Source organism: Panulirus ornatus, chromosome 38, assembly GCF_036320965.1.
Source record: "Panulirus ornatus isolate Po-2019 chromosome 38, ASM3632096v1, whole genome shotgun sequence".
Taxonomy (NCBI): Eukaryota; Metazoa; Arthropoda; class Malacostraca; order Decapoda; family Palinuridae; genus Panulirus; species Panulirus ornatus.
In genome coordinates this window covers 1,286,304-1,301,653 of record NC_092261.1, presented here as the reverse complement: position 1 = coordinate 1,301,653, position 15,350 = coordinate 1,286,304, and the positions used below count along the sequence as shown (strand labels likewise).

The 15,350-nt window shown below is 46.4% G+C and overlaps 1 protein-coding gene across 2 annotated transcripts in view; it reads right to left on the bottom strand.

Moving 5' to 3' along the window:
- LOC139760767 (neuropeptide Y receptor type 6-like) overlaps positions 1–13,951 on the bottom strand; it is an 80,723-nt gene extending 66,772 nt beyond the window's left edge. For both annotated transcript variants that reach the window (XM_071684326.1, XM_071684328.1), the window contains exon 1: positions 13,323–13,951. The gene's annotated coding sequence lies outside the window, so the exon portion shown is untranslated. The remainder of the gene's footprint in view (positions 1–13,322) is intronic.
- Between the last annotated feature and the right edge of the window lie 1,399 nt (positions 13,952–15,350).

The following is a 15,350-nucleotide window of genomic DNA, read 5'->3' as shown; positions in this document are numbered from 1 at the left end:
GCCATGAGCACAACATGAGGCCATGAGCACAACATGAGGCCATGAGCACAACATGAGGCCATGAGCACAACATGAGGCCATGAGCACAACATGAGGCCATGAGCACAACATGAGGCCATGAGCACAACATGAGGCCATGAGCACAACATGAGGCCATGAGCACAACATGAGGCCATGAGCACAACATGAGGCCATGAGCACAACATGAGGCCATGAGCACAACATGAGGCCATGAGCACAACATGAGGCCATGAGCACAACATGAGGCCATGAGCACAACATGAGGCCATGAGCACAACATGAGGCCATGAGCACAACATGAGGCCATGAGCACAACATGAGGCCATGAGCACAACATGAGGCCATGAGCACAACATGAGGCCATGAGCACAACATGAGGCCATGAGCACAACATGAGGCCATGAGCACAACATGAGGCCATGAGCACAACATGAGGCCATGAGCACAACATGAGGCCATGAGCACAACATGAGGCCATGAGCACAACATGAGGCCATGAGCACAACATGAGGCCATGAGCACAACATGAGGCCATGAGCACAACATGAGGCCATGAGCACAACATGAGGCCATGAGCACAACATGAGGCCATGAGCACAACATGAGGCCATGAGCACAACATGAGGCCATGAGCACAACATGAGGCCATGAGCACAACATGAGGCCATGAGCACAACATGAGGCCATGAGCACAACATGAGGCCATGAGCACAACATGAGGCCATGAGCACAACATGAGGCCATGAGCACAACATGAGGCCATGAGCACAACATGAGGCCATGAGCACAACATGAGGCCATGAGCACAACATGAGGCCATGAGCACAACATGAGGCCATGAGCACAACATGAGGCCATGAGCACAACATGAGGCCATGAGCACAACATGAGGCCATGAGCACAACATGAGGCCATGAGCACAACATGAGGCCATGAGCACAACATGAGGCCATGAGCACAACATGAGGCCATGAGCACAACATGAGGCCATGAGCACAACATGAGGCCATGAGCACAACATGAGGCCATGAGCACAACATGAGGCCATGAGCACAACATGAGGCCATGAGCACAACATGAGGCCATGAGCACAACATGAGGCCATGAGCACAACATGAGGCCATGAGCACAACATGAGGCCATGAGCACAACATGAGGCCATGAGCACAACATGAGGCCATGAGCACAACATGAGGCCATGAGCACAACATGAGGCCATGAGCACAACATGAGGCCATGAGCACAACATGAGGCCATGAGCACAACATGAGGCCATGAGCACAACATGAGGCCATGAGCACAACATGAGGCCATGAGCACAACATGAGGCCATGAGCACAACATGAGGCCATGAGCACAACATGAGGCCATGAGCACAACATGAGGCCATGAGCACAACATGAGGCCATGAGCACAACATGAGGCCATGAGCACAACATGAGGCCATGAGCACAACATGAGGCCATGAGCACAACATGAGGCCATGAGCACAACATGAGGCCATGAGCACAACATGAGGCCATGAGCACAACATGAGGCCATGAGCACAACATGAGGCCATGAGCACAACATGAGGCCATGAGCACAACATGAGGCCATGAGCACAACATGAGGCCATGAGCACAACATGAGGCCATGAGCACAACATGAGGCCATGAGCACAACATGAGGCCATGAGCACAACATGAGGCCATGAGCACAACATGAGGCCATGAGCACAACATGAGGCCATGAGCACAACATGAGGCCATGAGCACAACATGAGGCCATGAGCACAACATGAGGCCATGAGCACAACATGAGGCCATGAGCACAACATGAGGCCATGAGCACAACATGAGGCCATGAGCACAACATGAGGCCATGAGCACAACATGAGGCCATGAGCACAACATGAGGCCATGAGCACAACATGAGGCCATGAGCACAACATGAGGCCATGAGCACAACATGAGGCCATGAGCACAACATGAGGCCATGAGCACAACATGAGGCCATGAGCACAACATGAGGCCATGAGCACAACATGAGGCCATGAGCACAACATGAGGCCATGAGCACAACATGAGGCCATGAGCACAACATGAGGCCATGAGCACAACATGAGGCCATGAGCACAACATGAGGCCATGAGCACAACATGAGGCCATGAGCACAACATGAGGCCATGAGCACAACATGAGGCCATGAGCACAACATGAGGCCATGAGCACAACATGAGGCCATGAGCACAACATGAGGCCATGAGCACAACATGAGGCCATGAGCACAACATGAGGCCATGAGCACAACATGAGGCCATGAGCACAACATGAGGCCATGAGCACAACATGAGGCCATGAGCACAACATGAGGCCATGAGCACAACATGAGGCCATGAGCACAACATGAGGCCATGAGCACAACATGAGGCCATGAGCACAACATGAGGCCATGAGCACAACATGAGGCCATGAGCACAACATGAGGCCATGAGCACAACATGAGGCCATGAGCACAACATGAGGCCATGAGCACAACATGAGGCCATGAGCACAACATGAGGCCATGAGCACAACATGAGGCCATGAGCACAACATGAGGCCATGAGCACAACATGAGGCCATGAGCACAACATGAGGCCATGAGCACAACATGAGGCCATGAGCACAACATGAGGCCATGAGCACAACATGAGGCCATGAGCACAACATGAGGCCATGAGCACAACATGAGGCCATGAGCACAACATGAGGCCATGAGCACAACATGAGGCCATGAGCACAACATGAGGCCATGAGCACAACATGAGGCCATGAGCACAACATGAGGCCATGAGCACAACATGAGGCCATGAGCACAACATGAGGCCATGAGCACAACATGAGGCCATGAGCACAACATGAGGCCATGAGCACAACATGAGGCCATGAGCACAACATGAGGCCATGAGCACAACATGAGGCCATGAGCACAACATGAGGCCATGAGCACAACATGAGGCCATGAGCACAACATGAGGCCATGAGCACAACATGAGGCCATGAGCACAACATGAGGCCATGAGCACAACATGAGGCCATGAGCACAACATGAGGCCATGAGCACAACATGAGGCCATGAGCACAACATGAGGCCATGAGCACAACATGAGGCCATGAGCACAACATGAGGCCATGAGCACAACATGAGGCCATGAGCACAACATGAGGCCATGAGCACAACATGAGGCCATGAGCACAACATGAGGCCATGAGCACAACATGAGGCCATGAGCACAACATGAGGCCATGAGCACAACATGAGGCCATGAGCACAACATGAGGCCATGAGCACAACATGAGGCCATGAGCACAACCTCTGCCGCATACTGATTCCAACTTCTGTTGCCTCTTCTCTGCCAACCAGTAATTTTCCAGCTGTTTAGCAGCCTGGAGTTTAATATTCCAGCCTCCAGCCATGAGACGTCCTTTCTTTCTGCCACCAGACACCGACCTCTCGTCTCAACTTCCTGCTAAACTATTTCGTGCTTTACAGACTTCAGGAAGTCAACAAAAGCACGTAACAATGTTACGCTGGGATCCAACTCTCCTCAGTGACACATCCCTGCGCACGATATGGTACGAGATCCAACCCTCCTCCCTCCCTCCTTCCCTCCCTCCTTCCCTCCTTCTCTCTCTGTCTCTGTCTCTCTCTCTCTCTCTCTCTCTCTCTCTCTCTCTCTCTCTCTCTCTCTCTCTCTCTCTCTCTCTCTCTCTCTCTCTCTCTCTCATTTTCATTTTCTCTTTACCACATATCCGCCACACGGTAGGCCAACTCGATGCATACGAGAATACAAGAACAAACTGAAGATTTCTTCTCCACTGGTGTTTAAGTTCATCATGTGTCACGTGACCCCGATATTTCTATCTACCTCTGGAAAGTCATACGTCCACAAATCTTGACCAACCCACCAACTCTCCCATCATCATCATCATCATCATTGTCTGGAAATCATGATTCAAAAACTATTTCGGAAATTACAAGTCTTTTCCTTCCTGGAAATGTCGTCTTACCATCACACCTCTAATGATTTTGAGGGTAGAAAAAAATAGTCGAAGATAGATGAAATAAAATTGCCAAGGGAGTGCTGGCAAAAAGAGGGGTGTGGTCGATGGGAAGGACCGCGCTCTGGTGTCGTGTTTACAAGTTAGAGAAGGTACTAACTGGGTAGGTAGGTGGAGAGGAATGGTAACTGCGGTCTGTGCGGGCTGGCCTGCTGGAGGAGGGCTGACCTGGTTGGCTGCGTGCTTGAGCTAGGTGCGCCTGGGACATACGTGTGTGTGGGACATTCGTGTGTAGGACAATCATGCGTCCTCCTAAATAGCTTGAGAAGGTCTTCTGGCGCGACGAGACATAATTTGCCCACATATTGACTCAACACAAATGTGTCTTGACCTCTCACAGAGACTAATAGAAAGGCATAGACAGACAAAAAAAAAGAAAGTAAACACAGACAGACAGACAAACATACAAACAAACACAGACAAACAAAAACAGTTTTGGAGGTTTACAGCGTTTCTAACCTGACACCACCACAATCACACACTAGCAGGCTGGTAAAGGAGACAAACTGTCGTCCGTTGCCAAATTGTAACGTTGCATTTATGTATAGGGAATGACTGAGCAAGCTGTTCCTACCATAGAGAAGGTGAAGGTTAGAATATGCATCTCAGGTTTGGTCACCTCACTTGAAGAAGCAAAAAGAACTAACCGAGAAGGTCCAAAGGAGGATAACGGAGATGATGCCATATATAAGAGAGTTGGATTACAGGGAAGGTTACGGAACCAAATTGTACTTCATGCAAGATCATAACAACCGTTGGCTTACAAAAACTCCCACAAATAATAAGGTTAATCAGTATCATATCATTAGCCATAACTGATAACCTCTTCTTGGAATGATAACATGGGACGGGACCAGAATGAGTGCCATGGTTAACTAGCTGTAGTGTTCAATATATGCTAACACAACCAAAATAATATAGATAGACTACATTTGTTCTTGATGAAAAAGATATGTACTGCAAAATACATAAATACCAGGGAAAAAAATGCTATCGAAAATGCATTGTTTTTCCGTTTAAACATATGCAGTTATTAGCAATTCAAACTACTACATAGAAAATAATGATATTTACATCAGACTAACCTAACGCGCGAAGTTATTTAAATGAAATGAAAAAAAAAATTGAGCGAAATTCCTGTTCAGAGAAGGTACGAGCACAAACCTGGTAACCATTGGAGAGAGAGAGAGAGAGAGAGAGAGAGAGAGAGAGAGAGAGAGAGAGAGAGAGAGAGAGAGAGAGAGAGAGAGAGAGAGAGAGACCTGGTTTAATCTGGCATAAGCTATGACGTCAATAGTTCACGTGTCCTAGTGTTGCCATATGACGCTCTCTCACGTGACCTGGTCAGCTGCCTCTCAAAAGAATCAAGTAATCTTTTATGTATAGAAAATTTCCCTTGCGACATGTTTGTCTGTCTGTCTGTCTGGCGGTCTTGACATGAATGTTTTAGTGTTTCTTCAAGTGTGACCAGAATCCGGGGGACAAAAGTAGTTAACCTTTGCACTGCTACTGACCAGTGAAGATGTGGTATTCTGAATTCTTTTCTTAAGCGTCAGATAATACAGGTTTTTTGGTAGATGGTAATATTTGTTGTGGAAAATATACTTGTATGGAGAATGAGGAACGGATGGAATACAAAGGTGGAGTGTACGATGTGCTTCATATATCACGTTCAAGATAACGCACCTCGTCTTTCATCATCTCATTTTATCTCTCTATCATCTTCTACCTTCGCCTTCAGGAGGGGAACATCGTCACCTTATTCCTGCCGACCACAATGACGCACAAATGATTCAACGTTTCAAGATAAGTTAGATTCTGTCTCTGGGATCCGCATCTCTGAGCGGATGTGATACATTTTTGGGACGGTAGGACTTCCAGCCTCGAGAACGTGGGAGGGTGAGAAAAATGCCACACAATTGTTGGTCACGGAGGACTGATTTCAGATTAATCATCCTCAGGAAACGACTCTTACGGACAAGAAATGTAAGTTAAGGAAAAGCTGTCTCTTGCCACAAAGAATCTGCAGTCAAGGATACGTCTCTCTCTTGGCTGACCTGGCCTGGTCTGGCCGGCTGATGGTGCCTCCCTCCCCCCCGCCCTTCTCTCTCTCTCTCTCTCTCTCTCTCTCTTGTACGTATCGCCCTCCTCTTCCCTGATCAAAACAACTTTAGCTCTGCCTCAAGGAGAACTCTATATGTCTATTCATTTTTCTGTCTATTTTCATCATCATTTAAACACATGATCCTCCATATAGGTACTTTTACACCTTCAAGACTGCGCTGCGACACATATTAGCAAGGACACACAGACTCCTTTGAAGCCACCAGATGTATGGGTAGACCGTTCAGGGCAGAGTACTCTGTCTGCAGACGATGGTACACCCTCGGCCAAACGTGACTTTCACTAACGGTGTAACATTAGGTAGAGGGGTGAGTACGGTAACACCACACACACACACACATAACGGAATTTTGTTTGCTGATGGTCAGGTCACTAGTGAAAATATACTACTGTTGTTGAACTGATAGTAGTAGTAGTAGTGCCAGTAGTAGTAGTAGTAGTGCCAGTAGTAGTAGTAGTAGTAGTAGTAGTAGTAGTAGTGCCAGTAGTAGTAGTAGTAGTAGTAGTGCCAGTAGTAGTAGTAGTAGTAGTAGTAGTAGTAGTAGTAGTGCAGTAGTAGTAGTAGTAGTGCCAGTAGTAGTAGTAGTAGTAGTAGTAGTAGTAGTGCCAGTAGTAGTAGTAGTAGTAGTAGTAGTGCCAGTAGTAGTAGTAGTAGTAGTAGTAGTAGTAGTAGTAGTAGTAGTAGTAGTGCCAGTAGTAGTAGTAGTAGTAGTAGTAGTAGTAGTGCCAGTAGTAGTAGTAGTAGTAGTAGTAGTGCAGTAGTAGTAGTAGTAGTGCCAGTAGTAGTAGTAGTAGTAGTAGTAGTAGTGCCAGTAGTAGTAGTAGTAGTAGTAGTAGTAGTAGTAGTAGTAGTGCCAGTAGTGTAGTAGTAGTAGTAGTAGTAGTAGTGCCAGTAGTAGTAGTAGTAGTAGTAGTAGTAGTGCCAGTAGTAGTAGTAGTAGTAGTAGTAGTAGTGCCAGTAGTAGTAGTAGTAGTGCCAGTAGTAGTAGTAGTAGTAGTAGTAGTAGTGCCAGTAGTAGTAGTAGTAGTAGTAGTAGTAGTAGTGCCAGTAGTAGTAGTAGTAGTAGTAGTAGTAGTAGTAGTAGTGCCAGTAGTAGTAGTAGTAGTAGTAGTAGTAGTAGTGCCAGTAGTAGTAGTAGTAGTAGTAGTAGTAGTGCCAGTAGTAGTAGTAGTAGTGCCAGTAGTAGTAGTAGTAGTAGTAGTAGTAGTAGTGCCAGTAGTAGTAGTAGTAGTAGTAGTAGTAGTAGTAGTAGTGCCAGTAGTAGTAGTAGTAGTAGTAGTAGTAGTAGTGCCAGTAGTAGTAGTAGTAGTAGTAGTAGTAGTAGTGCCAGTAGTAGTAGTAGTAGTGCCAGTAGTAGTAGTAGTAGTAGTAGTAGTAGTGCCAGTAGTAGTAGTAGTAGTAGTAGTAGTAGTAGTGCCAGTAGTAGTAGTAGTAGTAGTAGTAGTAGTGCCAGTAGTAGTAGTAGTAGTGCCAGTAGTAGTAGTAGTAGTAGTAGTAGTAGTGCCAGTAGTAGTAGTAGTAGTAGTAGTAGTAGTAGTGCCAGTAGTAGTAGTAGTAGTAGTAGTAGTAGTGCCAGTAGTAGTAGTAGTAGTGCCAGTAGTAGTAGTAGTAGAAATATAAAGTGATAATGATAATGATTTCTCAACAATGTTATCCTGACTAATCCTCTTAAGTATGTCGGGCCGTGAGGGACAACACGCTACGGCGGTGAGGAACATTACAGTGTGTGTGTGTGTGTGTGTGAGGCCATAATACCCCCGGTGACACTTCCTCCTGAGAGGGTAAGAAAAATACGGCGCAGGGCCTGATGTTCACGGCTGCTTGACCCTCTGCTCCTCAAGCCCAGGCCAGGGCTCGAACTCTCATACAGGAAGTGATTTGTCTCATCTGGACGGAGAGAGAGAGAGAGAGAGAGAGAGAGAGAGAGAGAGAGAGAGAGAGAGAGAGAGAGAGAGAGAGAGAGAGAGAGAGAGAGAGAGAGAGAGAGAGAGAGAGAGAGAGAGAGATGTTACCTCTGTCCCTGCAAGTGTAGGGGTAACGCTAACGTGCATCCTGCATGTTGCTTGATGCTCTTGTATTCAGCTGGTTGACTGCAACACTACTTGTTAATTATTGGAGGACAGTCAGGACAGTCAGGACAGTCAGGACAGTCAGGACAGTCAGGACAGTCAGGACAGTCGTAGAGTAACATACTCACTAGACCTAACTACATGTCGTCTTGTTTGCTACTGACAGTATGAAACATATGTAGCCGTATGAAACATATGTAGCCGTATGAAACATATGTAGCCGTATGAAACATATGTAGCCGTATGAAACATATGTAGCCGTATGAAACATATGTAGCCGTATGAAACATATGTAGCCGTAGTTGTAGCTTTGTTCATCTTAATACAGGAGGAAAACCTCTGTATATTTCATCATCCCAGAGTTTCATTTTAGGTTTACACATGCATGAAATCCAGTTAGCTTGTAAAGACAGATTTAACATTACTAAAATATAAGATTTATTCATCTTATTTCTCTCATTTTTTTCTATAAAAGCTTGAAACATAATCAAGCTATAGAAATCAGATTGCGCTTAGGAAAGGCGAAATGTATTTTTCCCAGGATAAGGAGAGCATTACTGGATGAATTTCAAGGGACTTTTTTGTCAAGAACTGTCCATTTTGATGATCCTTCCAGGGATCCAGTTCGGGAAAATCTCTCAACACGCACTTGCGCCAGCTTAAAGATTTAGGCATTAAGACTGGATTACTGAACTCCTCCCCCTCCCCTCTCTCTCTCAGCACTTGCCACATGTATACTCGCTCATCTCATTTTCTCTCCCGAAAGTTGAGGTGCAGATGGTGGTGTTTGGTGTGTTTATATTGTTCACACCGGAATTGATGTAAAAAGATGTTGATGCTTGATCAAATAACAGAAAAAAGTGATGAAAACATTATTCTGAGATTATCCTTTGTTACCGTCCTTCTTGTCCTGCGATGTCCCCAGAGTCCTTCCCAGGAGGGTGCTGGGGACAGCCATATCCCAACCCGTCCTCCAGACCCAGGGGACATCCATATCCCAACCCGTCCCCCAGACCCTGCACGTGAGAGCCGTCTACCACATTCATCAGGTAACAAATAGATGGGTTTTCACACTAAACCTTCTAGTTCTTCGCTGGAAATCCAGTTGGGTGATAACGGCTTAATTACAACGACAAGAAAACTACATTAAGCTGCAGCACTCACCAGTACGACCTTCAGCCAGAGGGAACGACCCTTGAGCACGAGGATGCGACCTTTGGCCACGAAGAAGAGAGTATGGCAGCGTGACCTTAAGAGTCAGGTCAAAAATCAGTCCATAATACCGGCGGTTTGTACCCTCGGTCTCAAGAGGTAAAAATTCTATGATATTACACAGATATGAAGCTCGTCTGATCCTTCAGGGCTGAGCTCAGGTTACTTGTCCTTACATCAATAGACCAAAACATATCTATCCTGCTCAAGTGACGTTATAAGCGAAAAATATCGAAATTCCCCGTTTACCCTGGGAATAAAAGACAACGCTAGGTGCTTCATGACGCCCGCCTGACCTGAATACATAAATATTCTTGTCTATCCTGGGATTCGCTTAACTCATCGTTCATCCAGCTAGAAATTGGCTGAGATGATTACAGCTTGTTCACTGCTCTCTCTTAGCTAGATTTACCGAGGCTCTACACAAGTTCTGTGGTGACAGAAAGAACAACCTGAGCTCAAGAGAAGGGCTTAGACTAGGTTTGACCCAGGAGGATTCTAGACAGCGTGTTTACATGTGAATCTTAATGGATTCTGAATCGTGGCTCAGCTGTTTACTGTTAAATGTATACAGCTACACAGTCCAGGTGTATTATAATCAGGCGAAATATACACTCTAAGTTTACATTGATTAGTGAGGTGTATGACAGTTGTCTGTTATACATAGTCAGTATACATAAGCTGGGAATGACTATAGTAAGAATACACACACAATCATAGAACCAGTGGTCCGAACCCACGAAGCCAGTGGTCTGTCTGTACCCACGGAGCCAGTGGTCTATACCCACGGAGCCAGTGGTCTGTACCCACGGAGCCAGTGGTCTGTACCCACGGAGCCAGTGGTCTGTACCCACGGAGCCAGTGGTCTATACCCACGGAGCCAGTGGTCTGTACCCACGGAGCCAGTGGTCTGAACCCACGGAGCCAGTGGTCTGTACCCACGAAGCCAGTGGTCTGTACACACGGAGCCAGTGGTCTGTACCCACGGAGCCAGTGGTCTGTACACACGGAGCCAGTGGTCTGTACCCACGAAGCCAGTGGTCTGTACACACGGAGCCAGTGGTCTGTACCCACGGAGCCAGTGGTCTGTACACACGGAGCCAGTGGTCTGTACCCACGAAGCCAGTGGCCTGTACCCACGGAGCCAGTGGTCTGTATCCACGGAGCCAGTGGTCTGTACCCACGGAGCCAGTGGTCTGTACCCACGAAGCCAGTGGTCTGTACCCACGAAGCCAGTGGCCTGTGCCCACGGAGCCAGTGGTCTGTACCCACGAAGCTCGAGGTGTAGCGTTACCTTCCCTGACTGACACATTCACGGGCAGCCCAAAGTCGAGCGCGTATGTTCGACTCCTGGTTGTGGCAGTTAGCACACAGTCAATCCGGCTGTTTATTCACCCCAAGGGATTAATCGGTAAAACTAGAAAATCTATTTCAATTAGAAAATACAGACGTAAAAGCTGAAGTGAATGTGTATTATTCTGCAGACGAGAAAGAAGTTACGAGTGAAATGTGTACATGATATCCCTGGGTCAGCCAGTGATGACGAGAAATAGTGGAAACATCATTGATATTGGAGGTGAAGCATTATACTCTTCCTTGATGGCATGTGCATCCCTACAAGACCTCACAAGGTCTTATACATAAGACCTTGGTATGGTAATGGTACGGCCATGGTATTCTGAATGGAAGCAAAGTTTCATAAAGCGTGTTATGTGGCAGGAAACTCCTCCTTTACAGCCCAGGTGCCGGAAGTCTGCTGCTGTAGTCTGGCTCGTGAGGGTTGTTGCATGTAATGACTATCAAGAGCTAATGGTCATTTAGCCTGAGCCTATACAATACGTAAACAAGAATGTGCACAGTGTAATATAACTTTCGTATCCTGGAATATAACACACACCAGGGAAGGCAGTTCACAGTAGATTGAAAGTTTTATTAACCTTCTTGCTTGATGACGCGTCAAGGTGTTCACACGTTGTATGATGACACGTGAGGCCCTCGCTCCAGCCAGGCAACGACCTGATCATCCTTCAGTGATCATAATCCATCGTTTCCCTGCAGTGTGTACTACGGATGTCTGCACCAACTTCGTTTATCTGTTCCTTTAACTCTTCGAGGTAAGTTCGTAGACCATATACTGGAATCACGAACGATAGAAAAGTAGTGCTGGTGTGTGGTCTTGATGAATGGTGATGCGAAGTTGACCGGTTTGTGACGACAAGATGACCCATTTTCAATGTTTTTTTTAAACGATCTTGTTGTACTGGGAGAACTGCCCATCACTGCCGTGTATACAGATGACGATGATCAGATGAGAGATTTACCCACTACAAGCAGAACCCATCTTATCAAGTGAGTTGCTGATACATATGACTAGTTCACACCTGATGTACATATGGACGTGAAGAGTTCATACCTAATGTACACATGGACGTGAAGATTTCACGCCTGATGTACATATGGACGTGAAGACTTCACACCTCATGTACACATGGACGTGAAGAGTTCACACCTAATGTACACATGGACGTGAAGAGATCATACCTAATGTACACATGGACGTGAAGATTTCACGCCTGATGTACATATGGACGTGAAGAGTTCACACCTAATGTACACATGGACGTGAAGAGTTCACACCTGATGTACACATGGACGTGAAGAGATCATACCTAATGTACACATGGACGTGAAGAGTTCACACCTGATGTACACATGGACGTGAAGAGTTCATACCTAATGTACACATGGACGTGAAGAGTTCATACCTAATGTACACATGGACGTGAAGAGATCATACCTAATGTACACATGGACGTGAAGAGTTCATACCTAATGTACACATGGACGTGAAGAGTTCATACCTAATGTACACATGGACGTGAAGAGTTCATACCTAATATACACATGGACGTGAACAGTTCATACCTAATGTACACATGGACGTGAAGAGTTCATACCTAATGTACACATGGACGTGAAGAGTTCATACCTAATGTACACATGGACGTGAAGAGTTCATACCTAATGTACACATGGACGTGAAGAGTTCATACCTAATGTACACATGGACGTGAAGAGTTCATACCTAATGTACACATGGACGTGAAGAGTTCATACCTAATGTACACATGGACGTGAAGAGTTCATACCTAATGTACAGATGGACGTGAAGAGTTCATACCTAATGTACACATGGACGTGAAGAGTTCATACCTAATGTACACATGGACGTGAAGAGTTCATACCTAATGTACACATGGACGTGAAGAGATCATACCTAATGTACACATGGACGTGAAGAGTTCATACCTAATGTACACATGGACGTGAAGAGTTCATACCTAATGTACACATGGACGTGAAGAGATCATACCTAATGTACACATGGACGTGAAGAGATCATACCTAATGTACACATGGACGTGAAGAGTTCATACCTAATGTACACATGGACGTGAAGAGATCATACCTAATGTACACATTGACGTGAACGTAATGTTTGGTGATGTCGCGGTCCACTTGATCCCATTCCATACCACGACCGTCACGACACATGGTGAGTAACGACCTTGACCCGCTGAACAACGATATCAAATGATCCATGTCCGGCACTGGGCACGACGGACACTGGGCACGACGGACACTGGGCACGACGGACAGAAAGAGACAATAGAATCGGGGACGACTTATAATGAGGACGACAAACACTGGGAATGACAGTCATAATGTGAGGACGGGCACTAGGCACGACAAATGTGTCGTGATCAAGATGAGAGGCGACGAAAAACGACATTTAGCGAGCAGCCTTACCTGATGGTGGTGTCGGTGCTACCGTCTGTGGACAACACTCAGATGTTGGCAGACTGCGGAAAGTGCTGGCAGGGTAAGGGTAGTGTTGGTAGGCTCGGGAAGACCGAGCACTTGCTATCCACTGACATCACCCAGACACCCAAATGTTGGTAGTTTGTGCGTCGTGCACTGACAACACTCTGATGTTGCCAAAGTGCGGCGAATGTTTGCAACTGGGAGAGGACCAAGAAGTTGTCGTCCACAGACATCCAGCTGTTGGCAGGTTCGTGGGAATGCTGGCAGGCTACGGGAAGGTCGACCGCCTTCAGTTCAACGACAATACTCAGGTGGCAGCAGACTCTGGGGAGTGTTGGCAGCTTTCAACAGGGACGGCAAGGACCTACCACCTACTGCCAACATCGAAATGTTGGTAGACAGTCGGGGATGTTGGCAGGCTTCGAGGGGAGACCGAGGACTCGCCGACCTGTGACAACACTACGACACGTCCACACGCGACCGTCACCTGACCTGCACTCGTGCCGCTCCCGCCACCACCACTGCTGCTCCCGCTCCCGCTCCCGCCAACACCACCATTGCTGCCGCTCCCGCTGCTGCCACTACTGCTGCCGCTCCCGCTGCTTCCACTACTGCTGCCGCTGCTGCCACTACTGCTGCCGCTACTGCCACTACTGCTGCCGCTGCTGCCACTACTGCTGCCGCTGCTGCCACTACTGCTGCCGCTGCTGCCACTACTGCTGCCGCTACTGCCACTACTGCTGCCGCTGCTGCCACTACTGCTGCCGCTACTGCCACTACTGCTGCCGCTACTGCCACTGCCACTACTTTAGCTTCCTCTAAAGTTAGCGCAGTTAGGCAATACACCTCGATGCTTCCCACAGATGGACGATAGAGCGTCATGAGCAGAGCCATCTCCCACACACTGCTCTTAGTGTTACCTTACCTCAAAGCTGTAGTTTGGTTGTAGCAATGTTGTGAAGCTACGTTGAGGTACAGCATCATTACAACCTTTGCAGAATATTGTCATAAATGCATCCCTTCTACAACGGTGAAAAGAATGTGTGATACTTCTAAAAACTTTTGTGTAACTTTTTCAGAATGTTATTATCTCTTCTGCCGAACAGTTGGCAGGACCAATTTCTTGTAGAAAAAACAATAAACAGAAGTAGATGCGTCTACATCAACAAGCTAAACTTCTTCAGCGTCAAACACAAACATTAGCATCAAGTTTAACACCTACAACTACATTTACATCTACTTCAACAGATACAGCTCCCTTAACGAGAACTCCATCTAAACCTCAATCAGCAAGTACAATTATATGTACCTCTACAAGATCAACTTTTACTACAACAATATTGAAATGTCTAATCACCAGTATAACCCTTTCATCACCCACACCTGGATCCATAACAACAAATATACACAACTTACAAAATGATCAACATTGCCATCTTTATCAACAAGTATTTCAATAACAACCATGTCTACATTTTCTTCAGTAACTGCAGCTTCCTTAATATAAGATAAATCTTTATACAGATGAAGAGGCAGAGCTTCGTCACATGTATCAACATCTACATCTGCAAGTCCAACAGATTGCAACGTCTAATTAGTACACCATCCAGGCACCAGATGGCAAGTTGAGCAGATCGCAGTGTTTAGATGCAACTTAGTTACTAAGTGTCATTTCCTTCATGGTAAATCAACATTTTCTTTGTATACTTTAAGGAGGAAGGGATTGTGGTAGGGGAGGGTGGTTGGGTCACGATGAGTCCCTTCACATTCTGTTTTTCCCGAGCGTAGGAGGCTTCAGTCATCAAGGCCGGGCCTCAGTTGACATATACAAAGGTTAATGGAAGGGAAAAAATGAAACAAGGGAAATATTTACAAATTTTGGAGGAAATGAAAGGTCTCTCTTTTAATAAGTGCCAGATCATAGTTACTGGGAAAGACATAAGAAGTTAAAGAGTTCCAAAGCTTCGAAGTTTAGGTAAAGAAATAGTTATCAAATCAGCCCACCACTGAGTT